The sequence below is a fragment of the Abramis brama genome (assembly GCF_963993115.1).
Source record: "Abramis brama genome assembly, chromosome: 15".
Taxonomy (NCBI): domain Eukaryota; kingdom Metazoa; phylum Chordata; class Actinopteri; order Cypriniformes; family Leuciscidae; genus Abramis; species Abramis brama.
Genome location: NC_139977.1, coordinates 35,564,924 through 35,586,097, shown reverse-complemented (window position 1 = coordinate 35,586,097; position 21,174 = coordinate 35,564,924). Strand labels below are relative to the sequence as shown.

The following is a 21,174-nucleotide window of genomic DNA, read 5'->3' as shown; positions in this document are numbered from 1 at the left end:
ATTAATCTCTGTAATGAAGCTTTACAGAACTGTGATTGGTTGGTCTAGTCCAAATAGTCTCTGAGTAACTGAGAGAAATGCAAAAAGTGTTGCAACTGTCCCCGGTCTCCCCTAGTTATACTAGATTATAAGATATTATATTCATTTTCTAGTTAAAGATCACCTTTGTTCAATATTGTCTGAAATGTTGACTACACCCCTTGAGCGTCCCATACACTCATATAACATTACAAGAGGAAGCGTGTGTGTGAGCAAGGAGAAGAGCTCACAGTCACTCTTTCTGTCACTCTGAGCTGTGTTTCTCTCCGGACGCTTCCTCTTCTCTCTTACTGTTAAGGTTAGTGACACTTTCTCTTTTGTTTTGTGAAAAGATTTTATTCATTTATTTAAATATGGACATTTGTCTTTCTATATTTTAGTGAAACTGAAGTGGAGCTTTTTCATGAGAAATTAATGCATTTGAGAAGGTTATAACACATCACAAACCACAGACACATACGGAGAGAGAGAGAGAGAAAAATGGCAAGCAAAAAAAGACTCATGCTAAACATGATCTAATACAATATATTGAACCAAAAACAAACATAAAAGGCGCTGATAGTCGACAAAACAGCATTAATAGTGACAAACCAAACTGAGTATTTCTGATGTTTAAGATCAAACACTGTTATATATCATTCATCATCATCATCAGTTTCATCTTCTCTGGTGTCTGAATGTGTAAAATCAATTCTAAACTATAACTTTTCATTTACTGAATATAGGCTACAGGAAAAAGGATAATCTACTTACTTTATCCATTACAACAACGACTCTATCAGATGTCTATTGTGCTGCAACTGTGGCTTAGGAGAAAAAGACGTTACAGAAAACTGTTGGAGGAAGAGAACTGAAAACACTTGCACTTTTCACATTATACGCCTCTCGGTTGTATGACAACAACCCTGAGCTGTGATTCAGAAGATCCACTTCATATCTACTTGAATCAAGCTGCCTATAATCTTGGTTCTTCAGAGTTACGATTTGGATAATCTATTGGGACAGTCAACGTCAGCTGGCTCATCTTCCTAATAAGGTACTCTTTTTTTTTTAATTGAGATTGTGTTTTTATATCGGGGAGATTGTTGTCTTGACATAAGATATATCAGCCCGATCTAATGAAAGTGCGTATTTATACAACGAATTGTATCTCTTGTGCCATTTATAGCCTACGCCAAAAATGGTTTTATGCGTGCATATGATACTGACACTTTATGACGTGCATTACGCACGCACTCCTAATCATCCCCAAGGGGTTTACAGTGCGTATTTTTGACGTATAAATGGCACAAGAAATAAAATGTGTGGTATAGATACGCACTTTCATGAAATCATGTTGGATAGATAGTAGTTGGCGAGGAGTAAACCATTGTAACCTCCGAGTCTTTGATTTGCAGACATGTCTTTCTCATCATCACAGACTTCTGGAAATACTGTAAATACTGTAAAGATGGTTTGAATCCTATCCCGTTTTGAAGTTCAACTGTTTAAGATTGATTTGGATAGTCCAGTCCTTTGTGCATGTATTTACAATGTGGAAAGAGTACTAAAAACATTTACTTAAGTAAAAGTATTGCTATGAAATAATAGAGTAGGCTACAAGTAAGTAGCTGGAAAATGACTCGAGTAAGAGTAAATAAGTAGTTTGCTGAAAAACTACTCCAGTTACAACGTTACAAAGTACTTTAGTATATTTATGTATTTTTATTCAAAATGGGGTGATGTTAGCAATATGGAGCACTAAACACTGATGTGTGAGACACCCTTAAATGTGTGATATTATCACTACAACTGAATAACAAGCATAGAGACGTTTTGGAGGAAGAGCGAGCGCAAAATGCTGCATCGGTTTCTCAGGTTTATAACACCGCTGACCAGTTACATAATTCAGCGCAATATTTTTACTGTAAAAACTACATTTGAAAAAAAAAAAGCATTATATATCCATCTATAGCCTATTTATATGCATGTATGCACGATTAACCATTAACAGATTGGATCGTGACATGGACACCACCTTATTTCTAAATGAGTAGGCTACGCTGTCTATTAACCCTTTCAATCACAATCACATCCGAATTTCTCTGCCAGAGAAAACAGCGCTCATGTAAACTATATGTCTGAAACAACTTCGCAAACAGAGTTTTACAGTGGTAAGTTTACAGAAAGAAAAGTTAAAAAAGAATGAACGAAAGAAAGAAAGAATAGTTAGAAAGAAAAAGTTAATAAGATAGATAGATAGATAGATAGATAGATAGATAGATAGATAGATAGATAGATAGATAAAGTACAGTAAAGTGCAGCAGAGTACAGTAGATGTAGAGTACAGTACAGTAGAGTACAGTATATGTAGAGCACAGTACAGTACAGTTGAGTACAGTAAAGTACAGTAAAGTGCAGTAGAGTGCAGTAGATGTAGAATACAGTACAGTAGAGTGCAGTAGAGTACAGTAGATGTAGAGTACAGTATATGTAACGTGGAGTACAGTGCAATAGAGTACAGTGCAATAGAGTACAGTAGATGTCAAGTACAGTACAATAGAGTACAGTAGAGTACAGTAGATGTGGAGTAGAGTACAGTAGATGTAGAGTGGAGTACAGTGCAATAGAGTACAGTAGATGTAGAGTAGATGTAGTTGAGTGCAGTAGAGTACAGTAGATGTAGAGTAGAGTACAGTGCAATAGAGTACAGTAGATGTAGAGTAGAGAGCAGAACAGTAGAGTACAGTAGATGTTGAGTAGAGTACAGTACAATAGAGTACAGTAGAGTGCAGTAGATGTAGAGTACAGTAGATGTACAGTAGAGTGCCGTAGATGTAGAGTACAGTACAGTAGAGTACAGTAGAGTGCCGAAGAGTATAGTAGATGAAGAGTAAAGTACAGTACAGTAGAGTGCAGAAGAGTATAGTAGATGAAGAGTAAAGTACAGGGTGGGCCATTTATATGGATACACCGTAATAACATGGGAATGGTTGGTGATATTAAAGTCCTGTTTGTGGCACATTAGTATATGTGAGGGGGCAAACTCCTCAAGATGGGTGGTGACCATGGTGGCCATTTAGAAGTCAGCCATCTTGGATACAACTTTTGTTTTTTCAATAGGAAGAGGGCCATGTGACACATCAAACTTATTGGTAATGTCACAAGAAAAACAATGGTGTGCTTGGTTTCAACGTAACTTTATTCGTTCATGAGTTATTTACAAGTTTCTGACCACTTATAAAATGTGTTCAATGTGCTGCCCATTGTGTTGGATTGTCAATGCAACCCTGTTCTCCCACTCTTCACACACTGAATGGCCCCCAAGGTCTCCCGATCTGACCCCCTTAGACTTTTATCTTTGGGGTCATCTGAAGGCAATTGTCTATGGTGTGAAGATACGAGATGTGCAGCACCTGAAACTACGGATACTGGATGCCTGTGCTGGCATTTCTCCTGCGGTGTTGCTATCAGTGTGTGAAGAGTGGGAGAACAGGGTTGCATTGACAATCCAACACAATGGGCAGCACATTGAACACATTTTATAAGTGGTCAGAAACTTGTAAATAACTCATGAACGAATAAAGTTACGTTGAAACCAAGCACACCATTGTTTTTCTTGTGACATTACCAATAAGTTTGATGTGTCACATGGCCCTCTTCCTATTGAAAAAAACAAAAGTTGTATCCAAGATGGCCGACTTCTAAATGGCCACCATGGTCACCACCCATCTTGAGGAGTTTGCCCCCTCACATATACTAATGTGCCACAAACAGGACTTTAATATCACCAACCATTCCCATGTTATTACGGTGTATCCATATAAATGGCCCACCCTTTACAGTACAGTAGAGTATAGTAGATGAAGAGTAAAGTACAGTACAGTAGAGTGCAGAAGAGTATAGTAGATGAAGAGTAAAGTACAGTACAGTAGAGTATAGTAGATGAAGAGTAAAGTACAGTACAGTAGAGTGCAGTAGATGTAGAGTAGAGTACATTACAGTAGATGTAGAGTAGAGTACAATACAGTACAGTAGAGTGCAGTAGAGTACAGTGGATGTAGAGTACTGTATATGTAGCGTGGAGTACAGTGCAATAGAGTACAGTGCAATAGAGGTCGAGTACAGTACAATAGAGTACAGTAGAGTACAGTATATGTGGAGTAGAATACAGTAGATGTAGAGTGGAGTACAGTGCAATAGAGTACAGTAGAGTACAGTACAGTAGATGTAGAGTAGAGTAGAGTATATGTGGAGTAGAGTACAGTAGATGTAGAGTGGAGTACAGTGCAATAGAGTACAGTAGAGTACAGTACAGTAGATGTAGAGTAGAGTGCAGTAGAGTACAGTAGATGTAGAGTAGAATACAGTGCAATAGAGTACAGTAGATGTAGAGTAGAGAGCAGAACAGTAGAGTACAGTAGATGCTGAGTAGAGTACAGTACAATAGAGTACAGTACAGTACAGTACAGTACAGTAGAGTGCCGTAGATGTAGAGTACAGTACAGTACAGTAGAGTGCAGAAGAGTATAGTAGATGAAGAGTAAAGTACAGTACAGTAGAGTATAGTAGATGAAGAGTAAAGTACAGTACAGTAGAGTGCAGTAGATGTAGAGTAGAGTACAATAGAGTACAGTAGGGTGCTGTAGAGTACAGTAGATGTAGAGTAGATTACAGTGCAATAGAGTACAGTAGAGTAGAGTAGAGTAGAGTAGAGCAGTGGTTCCCAAACCTGTCCTGGAGGCACCCCAACACTGCACGTTTTCTTTGTCTCCCTAATCAAACACACCTGATTCAACTCATCAGTTCATTATCACATGGGTTAATGAGCTGATGAGTTGAATCAGGTGTGTTTGATTAGGGAGACAAAGAAAATGTGCAGTGTTGGGGTGCCTTCAGGACAGGTTTGGGAACCACTGGAGTAGAGTACAGTAGAGTGCAATGGAGTACAGTAGAGTACAATAGATGTAGAGTAGAGTACAGTACAGTAGAGTACAGCAGAGCAGAGTACAGTAGATATAGAGTAGAGTACACTAGAGTACAGTACAGTAGTGTACAGTAGAGTACAGTAGAGGTTGAGCACAGTAGAGTGCAGTAGAGTACAGTATAGGTAGTGTATAGTAGAGTACAGTAGAGGTTGATTACAGTAGAGTGCAGTAGAGTACAGTAGAGTTTGAGTACAGTAGAGGTGGAGTACAGTAGAGGTAGTGCACAGTAGAGTACAGTAGAGGTAGAGTACAGTAGAGGTTGAGTACAGTAGAGTACAGTAGAGGTTGAGCACAGTAGAGCACAGTAGAGGTGGAGTACAGTAGAGGTGGAGTACAGTAGAGTACAGTAGAGGTTGAGTACAGTAGAGTACAGTAGAGGTTGAGTACAGTAGAGGTTGAGCACAGTAGAGTGCAGTAGAGTACAGTATAGGTAGTGTATAGTAGAGTACAGTAGAGGTTGATTACAGTAGAGTGCAGTAGAGTACAGTAGAGGTTGAGTACAGTAGAGGTTGAGTACAGTAGAGTACAGTAGAGGTAGTGCACAGTAGAGTGCAGTAGAGTACAGTATAGGTAGTGTATAGTAGAGTACAGTAGAGGTTGAGCACAGTAGAGTGCAGTAGAGTACAGTATAGGTAGTGTATAGTAGAGTACAGTAGAGGTTGATTACAGTAGAGTGCAGTAGAGTACAGTAGAGGTTGAGTACAGTAGAGGTAGTGCACAGTAGAGTACAGTAGAGGTCGAGTACAGTAGAGGTCGAGTACAGTAGAGTACAGCAGAGGTTGAGCACAGTAGAGTACAGTAGAGGCAGAGTACAGTAGAGTACAGTAGAGGTCGAGTACAGTAGAGTACAGTAGAGGTGGAGTACAGTAGAGGTAGAGTACAGTAGAGTACAGTAGAGGTAGAGTACAGTAGAGTACAGTAGAGGTCGAGTACAGTTGAGGTTGAGTACAGTAGAGTACAGTATAGGTAGTGTACAGTAGAGTACAGTAGAGGTAGTGCACAGTAGACTACAGTAGAGGTAGAGTACAGTAGAGGTCGAGTACAGTAGAGGTTGAGTGCAGTAGAGGTTGAGTACAGTAGAGTGCAGTAGAGGTAGTGCACAGTAGAGTACAGTAGAGGTAGAGTACAGTAGAGGTCGAGTACAGTAGAGTACAGTAGAGGTTGAGTGCAGTAGAGGTTGAGTACAGTAGAGTGCAGTAGAGCAGTGGGGATTTCTTTAAGACTGCAAGGGAAGCTCAGCTTCCCCTATAATGTCAAAAAATTAATGGTCAAATATGTACTATTTTGTTAACATTTTATTGACTAAAAATGCGTTAGAAAACGTTCATCTCAAAGACGAGTTCGTTCAGAATCAGCTACATATAGCAGGTCGGCTGACTTGATTTCCTTCTCATTCATTCCCGTAGCGTTACAGTGCATTTCCTCGCTGAAGCCCAGCGTCCATTGACTTCAATGGGGCTGCTCTGAACAGTTTTTTTCAGTGCTTCGAAACTAGACGGTCATTGGATAAATGCTACGATTATGTCCCGCCCACGGACGCTCAGCGTCTCTGGAGGTGAATGAGGAGTGGGCTGGCCTGGACTCCGGCTTCTGCGTGATGATTGGAGGTTTTGTTTAAAGACTGCATCTCCTTTCAAACAAACTAATTTAGAGGTCTTTAGAATCGCGTGGAAAGACAGTATGTCACGTTATAAAAAGGCCCTAAAAGCGGCCAGGGCTGAGCACCTTCGCAAACTAATAGAAAATAACCAAAATAATCCAAGGTTTTTATTTAACACCGCGTGGCTAGACTAAAAAATAAACAGACATCACCCAAACAAAATATCCCGTTACAGTTTAGTAGTAATGATTTCATGAACTTCTTCACTGAGAAAATAGAAAGCATCAGAACCACAATTGTAAACGTTCAATCCTCAATCGTGCCTTATAATTCAGCCTCAATTATCACCCCGCAAGAACAATTACAGTGCTTTACAACTATAGAACAAAAAGAGTTAAATAAACTTATCACTTCATCTAAAACAACAACATGTTTATTAGATCCTATACCAACTAAACTGTTGAAAGAAGTGTTACCTGTAGTGGAAGAGCCTCTCCTCAATATTATTAACTCATCTTTATCTTTAGGTCATGTTCCAAGAACATTTAAACTGGCAGTTATAAAACCTCTCATTAAGAAACCACAATTAGATCATAATAATCTAGCAAATTATAGACCCATTTCAAATCTTCCATTTATGTCTAAAATACTAGAAAAAGTTGTGTCCGCTCAACTGGGCTCTTTCTTGCAAGAAAATAATATCTATGAAAAGTTTCAGTCTGGATTCAGGCCGCACCATAGCACTGAAACTGCGCTCGTTAAAATCACAAATGATTTACTCTTAGCTTCTGACCAAGGCTGTATCTCAATACTAGTTTTACTTGATCTTAGTGCTGCGTTCGATACTATAGATCATACAATACTCTTAGATCGACTACAAAATTATACTGGTGTTCAAGGACAAGCATTAAGCTGGTTCAGATCATACTTATTAGACCGCTACCATTTTGTCTATTTGAATGGAGAAAAATCGATCATAACTCCAGTAAACTATGGAGTGCCGCAAGGATCTGTGTTAGGCCCTCTATTATTCTCAATATATATGATGCCACTTGGAAATATTATAAGGAAACATGGAATTAGTTTCCATTGTTATGCTAATGACACTCAAATCTATATTTCATCACGGCCAGATGAAGACGCTAAATTATCCAAATTGACAGAGTGTGTTAAAGATATAAAAGATTGGATGACGCGTAATTTTCTTTTATTAAATCCAGACAAGACAGAGGTAATACTTATTGGTTCAAAAAAACGCCCACAAAACCTCTCACAATACAACTTTAACATAGTAGGATGCCCTGTTACTTTATCCTCTACAGTAAAAGACCTGGGTGTTATATTAGACTGTAACCTGTCTTTTGAAAATCATACTTCATATGTTACAAAAACAGCCTTTTTCCACCTTAGAAACATTGCTAAGCTACGTAATATGCTATCAGTTTCTGATGCAGAAAAGTTAGTTCATGCATTCATGACCTCGAGACTAGATTACTGTAATGCTTTATTAGCTGGTTGTCCTGCATCCTCAATAAACAAGCTACAGTTAGTCCAAAATGCAGCCGCTAGAGTTCTTACTAGATCAAGAAAATATGATCATATAACACAGATTTTAATATCACTACATTGGTTACCTATAAAGTTCCGTATTATTTACAAGGTATTGCTACTGACTTATAAAGCCCTAAACGGCTTAGCTCCAGTCTATTTAACCGATCTTCTATCGCCCTATAATCCATCGCGCTCTTTAAGATCAATAAATTCGAGACTTTTGGTCATACCTAGGATATCCAGATCAACCAAAGGAGGGAGAGCATTTTCACATTTAGCTCCAAAACTCTGGAATAGCCTTCCTGATACTGTTCGTTGCTCAGACTCGCTCTCCCAGTTTAAAACTAGATTAAAGACGCATCTCTTCAGCCAGGCATTCATATAATATTTTTAATCTTACAGTTCAAACTACAATCCGGCCTCTAGTTCATAAATGCCAGAGGAGAACTGGCCCCCGACTGAGCCTGGGTTCTCCCAAGGTTTTTTTTTCTCCATTAGGTCACCTGATGGAGTTTTAGGACACCATTAGGTCACTTGATGGAGTTTTTCGGTTCCTTGCCACTGTTGCCTTTGGCTTGCTCAGTTGGGGATATTTTGGGGATATTTAATTTTATTTTATCAATCAATAAATTCCACTAGAAACAAACCTTGTTGTATTATTTTAATTTAATACTGTGAAGCTGCTTTGATACAATCTGTATTGTGAAAAGCGCTATACAAATATACTTGACTTGACTTGACTTGACTTTTGATTGACAGCGATTTCATACAATAAAAAGTAGCTAGTGTAGCTAGCTATTCGAGCTCAGTCCCATGGCGGACTTTTCAAGTATAGTCAAACTGCGGCAACCTATTTCTTGGTATTTGCTTGTCGAAATTGCTAGCCAATTTTCATAATACATTTCACACAATTATACATTTATACCTTTATTATATTATTACTTATTATATTTTTTTATATTATTAATAATAATTAAAAAATAATTTAAAAAATAATTTAAAAATATATATTATTAGTAGAATTATTATACTTTATTATATTATTATTTATACCTTTATTATATTATTACATTTATACAATTATATTTAACTCTGCTGGCCATTGAGAGGACACTGGTCAAGTCACTGGAAAAGACGCCAGTTGCTGTTGGTACGACAGGGTCACAGAGCATTTTCTTGAAAATGAACGTAGAATTTTTATGACGTAGGTCGAAAATGAGCTTCCCCTCTTTGAAAGACCAGCAGCCGCCACTGCAGTAGAGGTAGAGTACAGTAGAGGTAGAGTACAGTAGAGTACAGTAGAGGTAGAGTACAGTAGAGGTAGAGCACAGTAGAGTACAGTAGAGGTGGAGTACAGTAGAGGTATAGCACAGTAGAGTGCAGTAGAGGTAGAGTACAGTAGAATACAGTAGAGGTGGAGTACAGTAGAATACAGTAGAGGTGGAGTACAGTAGAGGTAGAGCACAGTAGAGTACAGTAGAGGTGGAGTACAGTAGAGGTAGAGCACAGTAGAGTACAGTAGAGGTAGAGTCAAGTCAAGTCAAGTCAACTTTATTTATATAGCGCTTTTCACAATACAGATTGTATCAAAGCAGCTTCACAGTATTAAATAAAATAGTACATCAGTGTTTGTTTCTAGTGTAAAACGTCCACGGTTGGTAATGCTGATCAATAGTACTGTTGATTGATTAAATTAAGTATCCCCAACTGAGCAAGCCAAAGGCAACAGTGGCAAGGAACCGAAAAACTCCATCAGGTGACCTAATGAAGAAAAAAAAACCTTGGGAGAACCCAGGCTCAGTCGGGGGCCAGTTCTCCTCTGGCGTTTATGAAGTAGAGACCGGATTTAACTGTAAGATTAAAAATATTATATAAATGCCTGGCTGAAGAGATGCGTCTTTAATCTAGTTTTAAACTGGGAGAGCGAGTCTGAGCAACGAACAGTATCAGGAAGGCTATTCCAGAGTTTTGGAGCTAAATGTGAAAATGCTCTCCCTCCTTTGGCTGATCTGGATATCCTAGGTATGACCAAAAGCCTCGAATTTAGTGATCTTAAAGAGCGAGATGGATTATAGGGCGATAGAAGATCCGTTAAATAAACTGGAGCTAAGCCGTTTAGGGCTTTATAAGTCAGTAGCAATACCTTGTAATTAATACGGAACTTTATAGGTAACCAATGTAGTGATGATAAAATTGGTGTTATATGGTGAAATTTTCTTGATCTAGTAAGAATTCTAGCGGCGGCATTTTGGACTAACTGTAGCTTGTTTATTGAGGATGCAGGACAACCAGCTAATAAAGCATTACAGTAATCTAGTCTCGAGGTCATGAACGCATGAACTAACTTTTCTGCATCAGAAACAGATAGCATATTACGTAGCTTAGCAATGTTTCTAAGGTGGAAAAAGGCTGTTTTTGTAACATATGAAATATGATTTTCAAAAGACAGGTTGCAATCTAATATAACACCCAGGTCTTTTACTGTAGAGGATAAAGTAACAGGACACCCTACTATGTTAAAGTTGTATTGTAAGAGGTTTTGTGGGCGTTTTTTTGAACCGATAAGTATTACCTCTGTCTTGTCTGGATTTAATAAAAGAAAATTGCGCGTCATCCAATCTTTTATATCTTTAACACACTCTGTCAATTTGGATAATTTAGCGTTTTCATCCGGCCGTGATGAAATATATATTTGAGTGTCATCAGCATAACAATGGAAACTAATTCCATGTTTCCTTATAATATTTCCAAGTGGCAGCATATATATTGAGAATAATAGAGGGCCTAACACAGATCCTTGCGGCACTCCATAGTTTACTGGAGTTATGATCGATTTTTCTCCATTTAAATAGACAAAATGGTATCGGTCAGATAGGTATGATCTGAACCAGCTTAATGCTTGTCCTTGAACACCGGTATAATTTTGTAGTCGATCTAAGAGTATTGTGTGATCTATAGTATCGAACGCAGCACTAAGATCAAGTAAAACTAATATTGAGATACAGCCTTGGTCAGAAGCTAAGAGTAAATCATTTGTGATTTTAACGAGCGCAGTTTCAGTGCTATGGTGCGGCCTGAATCCAGACTGAAACTTTTCATAGATGTCATTTTCTTGTAAGAAAGAGCTTAGTTGGGCAGACACAACTTTTTCTAGTATTTTGGACATAAAAGGAAGATTTGAAATGGGTCTATAATTTGCTAGGTTATTTGGGTCTAATTGTGGTTTCTTAATGAGTGGTTTTATAACTGCCAGTTTAAATGTTCTTGGAACATGACCTAAAGTTAAAGATGAGTTAATAATATTGAGGAGAGGCTCTTCCACTATAGGTAACACTTCTTTCAGTAGTTTAGTTGGTATGGGATCTAATAAACATGTTGTTGTTTTAGAGGAAGTGATAAGTTTATTTAACTCTATTTGTTCTATAGTTGTAAAGCACTGTAATTGTTCTTGCGGGGTGATAATCGAGGCTGAGTTATAAGGCGCGATTGAGGATTGAACGTTTACAATTGTGGTTCTTTCCACGCGATTCTAAAGACCTCTAAATTAGTTTGTTTCCATTTACGCTCTAAATTACGGGTTTCTCTCTTTAGAACATGCGTAGTATTGTTGTACCATGGTGAATTAATTTTCTCTCTGACCTTTTTTAGTCTAATAGGTGCAACAATATCCAATTTTCCAGAGAGAATGGTGCTCATAGTGCTGGTTAGTTCCTCTAGTTCATCTGTTTGTTTGGGTTCAGGCAGCAGCTGAGACAGATCCGATAAGCAATTTGAAAAATTATCTATGGTGGATGGAAGGATTGTTCTGCCTAATCGATAACGCGGCGCAGCATGATATATTACAGGGGTACGTAATATGCAAGTTACCATGTAATGGTCAGTTACATCATCACTTTGTGGAATGATATCTATATCGGTTGGATCGGTTCCATGTGATATAATTAAATCGAGTGTATGATTAAAACGATGAGTTGGTCCGGTAACGTTTTGCTTAACCCCAAAGGAGTTTAATAAATCTATAAACGCAGCCCCTAACGTATCATTTTGATTATCTACGTGTATGTTAAAATCTCCAACAATTAATGCTTTATCGACATTGACCAATAGGTCTGCAAATTCTTTTAGGAAATCAGCGTAGGGCCCTGGCGGTCTATATACGGTAGCCAAGGCTAAAGATAATAGGGATGTTTTTCTAGCATCTAAGAGCGTAACATTTAGTACAAGTACTTCAAATGAAATAAACTTATAACCCGTTTTCTGAGTAACACTAAGAAAATCTCTATAGATTGTTGCAATACCGCCGCCACGACCAATCAGACGGGGCTTGTGCTTATAGGAGTATCCAGATGGAGTAGACTCATTTAGACCGAAATAATCATTTGGTTTAAGCCAGGTTTCAGTAAGGCAAAGTACATCGAAGCTATTATCTGTGACTATTTCATTTACAATAACTGCCTTAGGTGTGAGTGATCTAATGTTTAGAAGACCTAGCTTTAGAAATTGTTTTTATTTACTAATAGCAACATTTTCTGGTTTAATAACAATTAGATTGTTCCTAGATCCTGCAGTAGATTTATTATTTGATCGCACTAAACGAGGAATAGACACAATTTCTATGCAATGTTCTACACTAGTATTTATATCAGTTAGTTTGGTGCAGCAGAGACTATGATTTGGACTTTTGGTTACTAGTCAAAAGGTATTTAACATTTTGGAGATGTTATCCGACAGAAGATCCGCTCCGAATCTGCTTGGGTGTAAGCCATCAGCACGGAAAAGCCTAGGACGCTCCCAAAACAGATTCCAATTATTTACAAAGAGCAGTTTCTGCTCATTGCACCATGACATTAACCATTCATTTAGCGCGAATAATCTACTGAACTTGTCATGTCCTAGACGGTACGTGGGAAGCGGTCCTGACACAATGATCGTTATATCAGGCGATGTGCTGCGTACCGTATCGATCAGATTCCTGAAGTCTTTCTTCAGAACTTCCGTCTGGCGCAGCCTGATGTCGGCCCCTCCCGCGTGCAGGACCACAGTTCCGACGCGCTCGTTATCGTTCAGAATCTCGGGAACGTGAGCAGCGATTTCAGAAACACGAGCACCAGGAAAGCAGTGACTGGGCACCTTACTTTTACCTAATGTAGCGTGGACGTGCCGAACGATGGAATCGCCGATGATCACAGCATCGCGTTCTGTTTCGCGAAGAGGGGAGAAGCGGTTTTGTGTGGATAACTCGAAAACCGGGAGGGTCGGAGAGGGTCTTGGTCTAGACCTGACTCGCGTCTTCCGCTGCGGAAATATCCAGGCTTCGTGGTGGCGTGTTGGAGCCGGAGTGAACGAGACCATGGCTGATCGCGACCTCGGCGCTCGGGACCGATGCTGAGTAACGCACGGAGTAGACGAGGTCGGAGTCAGCGGGTTAGTAATGTTAATCTCTGATTTGTGAGCATCGGCGCATGATTTTTCAAGAACTACCCGCCGGTCTCTTAGCTCGGCTTGTCTCACTAAAAGGTCGTGGATCTGTTTCTCAACAGCTTCCAGCTCAGACTGCACCGCATGCAGCTCAAATGTGTCCTCACCTGCACCAAAAGGTAGACTACTTACATCTGATATATTCGCCATTTTAACAGATGGACAGTAAGTTAGCAACGACGCTACCAGTGATGCTATCAATATTAATACTAATTTCTGACTGAAGTCTTAGATATAATCCGTCTTTTTAGCGGTACGGGTGTAGAGTAGACGCACGATAGGCGAAAAAATGTTTGTAAGTGAGTGTTGAGAAGATGCGTTCAGCCGTGATCCACGGGAGTAACCTATAGGAGTATCCAGCGTTGGATCACTAATAGGCTTGAGACGCGTCTGCTCAACAGTCCGCGTTGTAACTATGAGGTTTGAGCAGTAGTGCTTCTCAGTGAGGAAAAGTAGAAAATGTTTGTTGTAAGTAAGTTTAAAGAGTAAAATCAAGAATTATAAATCAAATCGATGGAGCTCCAAAGACAACAACGCGTTCAGACGCGACGCATGCGCATTCGACAACAGTACCTATTCTAGGTGAGTAAAGTAGAGTACAGTAGCGGTAGAGCACAGTAGAGGTAGAGTACAGTAGAGGTAGAGTACAGTAGAGGTGGAGTACAGTAGAGGTAGAGTAAAGTAGAGTACAGTAGCGGTAGAGTACAGTAGAGGTAGAGTACAGTAGAAGTGGAGTACAGTAGAGGTATAGCACAGTAGAGTACAGTAGAGTACAGTGGAGGGGGAGTACAGTGGAGGTAGAGTACAGTAGAGGTATAGCACAGTAGAGTACAGTAGAGGTAGAGTAAAGTAGCGTACAGTAGCGGTAGAGCACAGTAGAGGTGGAGTACAGTAGAGGTTGAGTACAGTAGAGTGCAGTAGAGGTAGAGTACAGTAGAGGTAGAGCATAGTAGAGGTAGAGTAAAGTAGAGTACAGTAGAGGTAGAGCACAGTAGAGGTAGAGTACAGTGGAGGTTGAGTACAGTAAAGTACAGTAGAGGTAGAGTACAGTAGAGGTAGAGCACAGTAGAGGTAGAGTAAAGTAGAGTACAGTAGAGGTAGAGCACAGTAGAGGTAGAGTACAGTGGAGGTTGAGTACAGTAAAGTACAGTAGAGGTAGAGTACAGTAGAGGTAGAGCACAGTAGAGGTAGAGTACAGTGGAGGTTGAGTACAGTAAAGTACAGTAGAGGTAGAGTACAGTAGAGGTAGAGCACAGTAGAGGTTGAGTACAGTAGAGGTTGAGTACAGTAGAGGTTGAGTACAGTAGAGTACAGTAGAGGTAGAGTACAGTAGAGTACAGTAGAGGTGGAGTACAGTAGAGGTAGAGTACAGTAGAGTGCAGTAGAGGTGGAGTACAGTAGAGGTAGAGTACAGTAGAGGTGGAGTACAGTAGAGGTAGAGTACAGTAGAGTACAGTAGAGGTGGAGTACAGTGGAGGTAGAGTACAGTAGAGGTAGAGTACAGTAGAGTACAGTAGAGGTGGAGTACAGTGGAGGTAGAGTACAGTAGAGGTGGAGTACAGTAGAGGTAGAGTACAGTAGAGTACATTAGAGGTAGAGTAAAGTAGAGTACAGTAGAGGTAGAGTACAGTAGAGGTTGAGTACAGTAGAGTACAGTAGAGGTAGAGTACAGTAGAGGTAGAGTAAAGTAGAGTACAGTATAGGTTGAGTACAGTGGAGTACAATAGAGGTTGAGTACAGTAGAGGTAGTGTACAGTAGAGTACAGTATAGGTTGAGCACAGTAGAGTACAGTAGAGATAGAGTACAGTAGAGTACAGTAGAGGTAGACCACTGTATAGGTTGAGTACAGTAGAGGTGTGTACAGTAGAGTTAGAGCACAGAAGAGTGCAGTACAGTAGAGAACAGTACAGTAGAGTACAGTAGATATAGAGTAGAGTACACTGGAGTACAGTAGGGTAGAGTACAGTAGATATAGAGTAGAGTACACTAGAGTACATTACAGTAGATAACAGTACAGTAGAGTACAGTAGAGTACAGTGCAGTAGAGTGCAGTAAAGTACAGTAGAGGGTGTCGCTCAAACAATCCTTTCAGCTGTGCTGCCATTCTGGATTAAAGAACAATAGGATACAGGAGACGGAAGTTCAACTTCTTATTTCTAAAGTAATTTTTGATTATTAGCATAGTTGAATTAGATCATTGAAGGTCAGCAGCAAATACATTGGTTAATAAAGTAAGAATAATTTAATATAGTTAATTATAAACGTTTTGCGTAAAATTCTGAGATTGCATTTTACTGTTTTTATTCATTTTGAGGAATAATTAGTAAATAATTTTGAGGAATTATTAGTAAATAATATTACTAATATAATGTTTACACAGCGCACACAACACCTCCTCACTTTATTTCTCTCAACATGAGGACAGGAGAGCTGTCAGTCAATGTCAATTTTGTTGTATTGAAAATGTAATGTGTTACTTTACTAGTTACTTGAAAAAGTAATCTGATTATGTAACTCAAGTTACTTGTAATGAGTCACCCCCAACAATGTGTGTCCTTAATAAAGCTTTGATGATTTGTTTTCCCATGACTGATGATGATGATGATGATGATGATGATGATGATGATGATGAGAGTGTTGCAGCACTCATAGTGAGTAGATCAGGAGAGAGAGATGAGTGTGTGTGTGTGTGTCTCTGCTGTAAGAACTACTTTCAAAACACTTAGGCTTGTCCTGAGTGTGGGAACCCATTAACCAGTTACACATTAACATGTTTTCCACCAAAATAAAAGCTTGATGCAGTTTGAGTCCAACTGCACTTTTGCTGAGGGGAATGCATGATCAGTGTTTGGCCTTTATTTACCTTTATAAAGGCCGATTTTTATTTTTACCTTATTAAATATATGCATCATATTTCATGTCAAATTCTTACATTTGATCAATAAATTCAGTTATGATGATAAAACGGGGCTGTACAGTCAAATTAAATTATATACAATGCAAAATTCCAACTGCAATAAATAGCTTAATGTTATGAGATTAATGTTTGAAATAAATGTTTGAATATACAAGAAAAAAAAATGCAATGATACTTTTAAACATGAAACTAAATCGCCAATAGGTGGTGGCAAGTGGCCGTCTTAATAAGTGAATCATTCATTCAAACGATTCATTCAAAACGCTGAATCATAATCATTCAGTAAAAACATTTTGTAAATAAAAACTCTGTGTTTCTGTAGGCCTATTGTTGTCTTCTCATCTGAGGCTGGGTCTCTAAATAGTGTTCATCGTCTGACAGAACAGTCTCATGCTTTGCTGGAACTTTGCCATTGTGTTAGAACTGGTTACACTTGCGAAACCAAATGGCGGCGCCGTGGGTGAAAATGTACAGATTAAGGGGCGATAATATTATAATAAGATCCTCTTCAAAGATATAACATTTTAAACAATAACATTAGTGAATCTGTAGCATCAGTTCAGCCACTGTATTATAATTATGATGAAAACCAATTTTTGTATCAGGACTCACACATAAAATCACATCTATATTTACATTTATCATCATCATTGATTATTCTGAATATTGTAGAGTTAATCTGAGATGCTGTAATAACACTGAGCTCATGCAGATGTTGATCAGGAGTTGATCTGATGTCTCGTGATATGATGTTATATCGCTTTAATGAAACTCTGTCTGTGTGATTGAACAGATTCAAATGAAGAGGAGAAAGAAAATCAGCAGAAATCACAGATCAGCAGAAAACAAGAAGACTGAGAGAAAAATGGAGGACAGAAATGAGACACAAACCAGTGAATCACCAGAGGAAAGAGGACAGAGACGTGTTAGATGTGACAGTATGGAGATGCTAAAGCCAGAATGTGAGTGTTTGATCATTATTGAACTTTAATTCTTCAACACATTTTATTCTTGTTGTTAGATTTACAAATAACCCACAGTTGGGAAAGTGCTACACCAACCCATAGTTGGGTTACTTGTTGGGGTTATTTCTAATATAATCGTCGGCGTATGAATGAGTGAATGAATGGGTGAATGTGAGGCGATATGTAAAGCGCTTTGGTGGCCGTGGGTCTGTTGAAAGCGCTGTATAAATGCAGTCCATTTAACATTTACCATTTTAACCCCACATTATTAAGAGAGTAGATTGACTACTCAAACTGATTCTTCAGACGTTCTGCACTATTAAAGCTATAGACTATTGAAGCTTGTGATTGTTGTGATGGAGAACAATATCCCATAAACTCAATATATTTGTGATTTCTAGTCTCCTGTGATCCAGTCGAGCCTGTAAAGTTTGATTCTGGTGTCAAAACTGAGGAGAGATTCTCATCAAACCCTTCATCATGTTCTCAAGAACACACAACATCATCATCATCATCATCTTCATCATCATCATCATCATCATCATCATCATCACTGACATCCATCAGCAGCTGAAGACCTGAACATCTTTATCTTCACCATCATCTTCATCATCACATCATCTTCATCACCAACGTCACTATTGGCCACCACTGGTCATGTGATGCAGGAACCCAGAAGCGCTGCGCTGTTACACTATCTGAACTCACTCAGAGAAACACACACAAGAAAATTATATATTTGCGCACAAAAAGTATTCTCGTCGCTTGATAAACTTAAGGTTGAGCCGCTGTAGCCACTGGACTATTTTAAACATTGTTTAAAATACAATTTTTTTTTTACAAGGGTAGATGGAGTAATGTATTTTACCACAGGACGTCTGTAATATTAATGGCCAGTTCACACTGGATAAGAGATCTCAGTAAACCAGCAGAAGTGAGAGGGTTAACTCAATTTGCTCATCGCCGTCACTCCTGTCTTCATGTGTGTGTTACGCTGATTCCTGATATCACGTGTGCAAACACATATAACCTATATTTATATATATATATATATAAAACAGTTATATCCGGTTGAACGATGTATTAATTAACTTCAGACTGGATTGTGTTGGTATAGGCTCTAACGCTAAAAGATGTTTCGTGCCTCTAACGAGAGCTCTCGATCTTCTTCTGATCTGAATGGTGTGTGTGAAACTCTTGAGTTTTGCCACAGACTCGTCCCAGAGTCTAGAACACAACTGATGCTTCTTCAAGCGCCTCCATACTTGGAAAAACTGCGGAAAACTACTTTTAAACAGGAAATGATGAAATTTTTACATACATATTTACAGCGGGTCTATTCACACTGGATTAGTATTACCTGAGGTCATTTTTCCAGACCTTTTTACTGGAGGTAAATCTTTACTGACATTGTCCGTCATGATCACTGAGATGCACATTCGGACAGGACTAAAATCACAGAGAAGCTCTGATAATCATTACTCTTTACCTCACCTCTCCATGTTACACTAGTCCCGTCCGAATAGGGCTTTAGTTTAAATAATTTCTATATGTGTTTGATTTGTAATTTACATGCTGTCGGTCTTGATATTCTGTATTAGTAATCTCTTTTTATGTCATGAATTCATCAGTTATTCACGAAAAGCCAGCAAAGAAACATGAGATGAATCAGGGCTGATAAGAGACAAGACACTGTCAGTCATCTTCATTTATATAGCGCTTTAACACTGGTATAGGTCACTTTGTTTGAAGGGCTCCATTACTGATGATAAATGTTGATTTATTATTATTTTTTAATTACTGTTCAATTGTCTCAGTGACACACCCCAGAACATACAGCAAGTGTTTGCCATTTTACTCAATCTTTAAACTGCAGGTGGATTATTATGAACATAATATTTCTAGATTTTGCTCATCTAGCTTCCTCTGCTAGTTCTTCGAGTATTCCCCAGAGCTGTGTAACAAGAGTAGTATATACACTAAAACACGGGGAGACCAACTTCAACAAGAAAAGACTAGACAGAGAGACCTGAGACTCAAACTGAGCCTTTCTGACTGACTCTGAGGCATCAGCTCAACCCTTAAAGCTGATTATGACCAAATACCCTTTTGTTTTTTATCAGCCCTGCAAATACATGAGCTATGCAAGAGTGCACTGTTACACTTGACTTTTATTAGCTATTTTTTTCCAATTGAAAACACAATTAAAAAAAAAAAAAAATTCTATTAAAGCAGTATTCCATGTTAAAATAGAGACAAGGCGATTACAATCCAGCTTTTGAAGGTATTTCTGAATAGTGTTTCAGACTAAAGATCTCTTTGCTTGAGGTTGCTGCTAAATCATGATGCAAAACGTTCAAGGTTGAGTCTGTTCTTTAGTGTTGGGTTTCATTTCTCTTGCTGATTTCCCATGCGGTACCTTTTTTTCTTTTTTTTATTCGGGTTGAACATTTTCTTTCTCCCACACTCGGGTAACAAAAATGGCTTTGTTTTAAGTGTTAGGTGCTTGTGTCATGTGTCATTATGAATATTATTGGGTTATATTAGTACTCATCATCACTGTGAAAGAATAAAAGGGTATATGTACATTAGTGAGCACTTGTGGTTGAACCCTCACTGGATATTTACACCTTAAGGAAGCAAGAACGGATAACAGTGTAAGTGGGATTCCCAGGGAAAGCAACAACTGAAAAGAATTTAAAATAACTTGTACAGTGTGATATATTAGTAGCTATATGAAGTAGCTTATGTCAAAAATGATTTATGACCCTTGATTGATGGTTTTATGACAGGATGTCCTTATATGGAGGTTTTATGATGCCATGTGACCTTTGACCCTGTGTGGTTCTGGTGTGTTTATGGATATGTGTGTTTATGGATGTGTGTGTTTATGACTGTAAGCTGCTCGGTGTGACAAGGAAGTGAATGTTTTTTCAGGGATGTTTTTTATTATTGGTGGACACTGTCACGTTAAATAAAATGTCACATGTGATATGATAATAATTTTACATCCATTTAATTCTGATGCACTCAACGTTAAGATTTAAAGGATTGCATCATTACTTGATTTTAACAGGTTTTTCACATATTTTCATTGTTATATCAAACACATGGTAGTGCAGATGAACTAACATCATTCAACATACTTTTAACAAACCGGATTAAAATAAATAAAACATAATCTCCTTATTTGTTGCACTATTATTATTTTCTGTAACTCTGACTACATGTGCTGAAAAATAGAAATAATATTTTATAAAAACCTTTAATATTGCTAAAGATGTAAGGCAACACAAGCGTCAAAATTTTAGGCCTACACGCAGTCTTTAAATAAACGCACAAAATTTAAAAATCATTAAGCTGTCATTTTTGCGTATTCATAAAGTCAAAGGATGTTCTATAATGTGTTCTAAGTTTAAATGTTAGAAAAATAAATCTGATCTTCAAAAGCTGTCAGAATTGAGGTGTCATTTTTGGGTTTGATCTTTCTTTCACGCGTTCTCCAAGAACATCAGGATGGGGGACAGCTCCCCGGGAAGAGGACGATTGAGCTCATCAGAACAATCACTGATAAGAGTAGGCTATATTAAATGTAACTTTTGAAGACACTGGTATAAACATCTGCTTATACTGATCTTACAGCCTGGTCAGTGTAG

The 21,174-nt window shown here is 38.4% G+C and overlaps 1 protein-coding gene and 1 long non-coding RNA gene across 2 annotated transcripts in view; both read left to right on the top strand.

The window, feature by feature from the left end:
- LOC311096827 (uncharacterized protein) overlaps positions 1–21,174 on the top strand; it is a 148,930-nt gene that overhangs the window by 65,546 nt on the left and 62,210 nt on the right. The window lies entirely within an intron of this gene.
- LOC311097734 lies at positions 237–20,969 on the top strand. The gene is made up of 4 exons (XR_014609307.1): positions 237–337; positions 765–1,075; positions 17,347–17,515; positions 17,920–20,969. It is a non-coding gene; the product is annotated as an uncharacterized lncRNA (long non-coding RNA).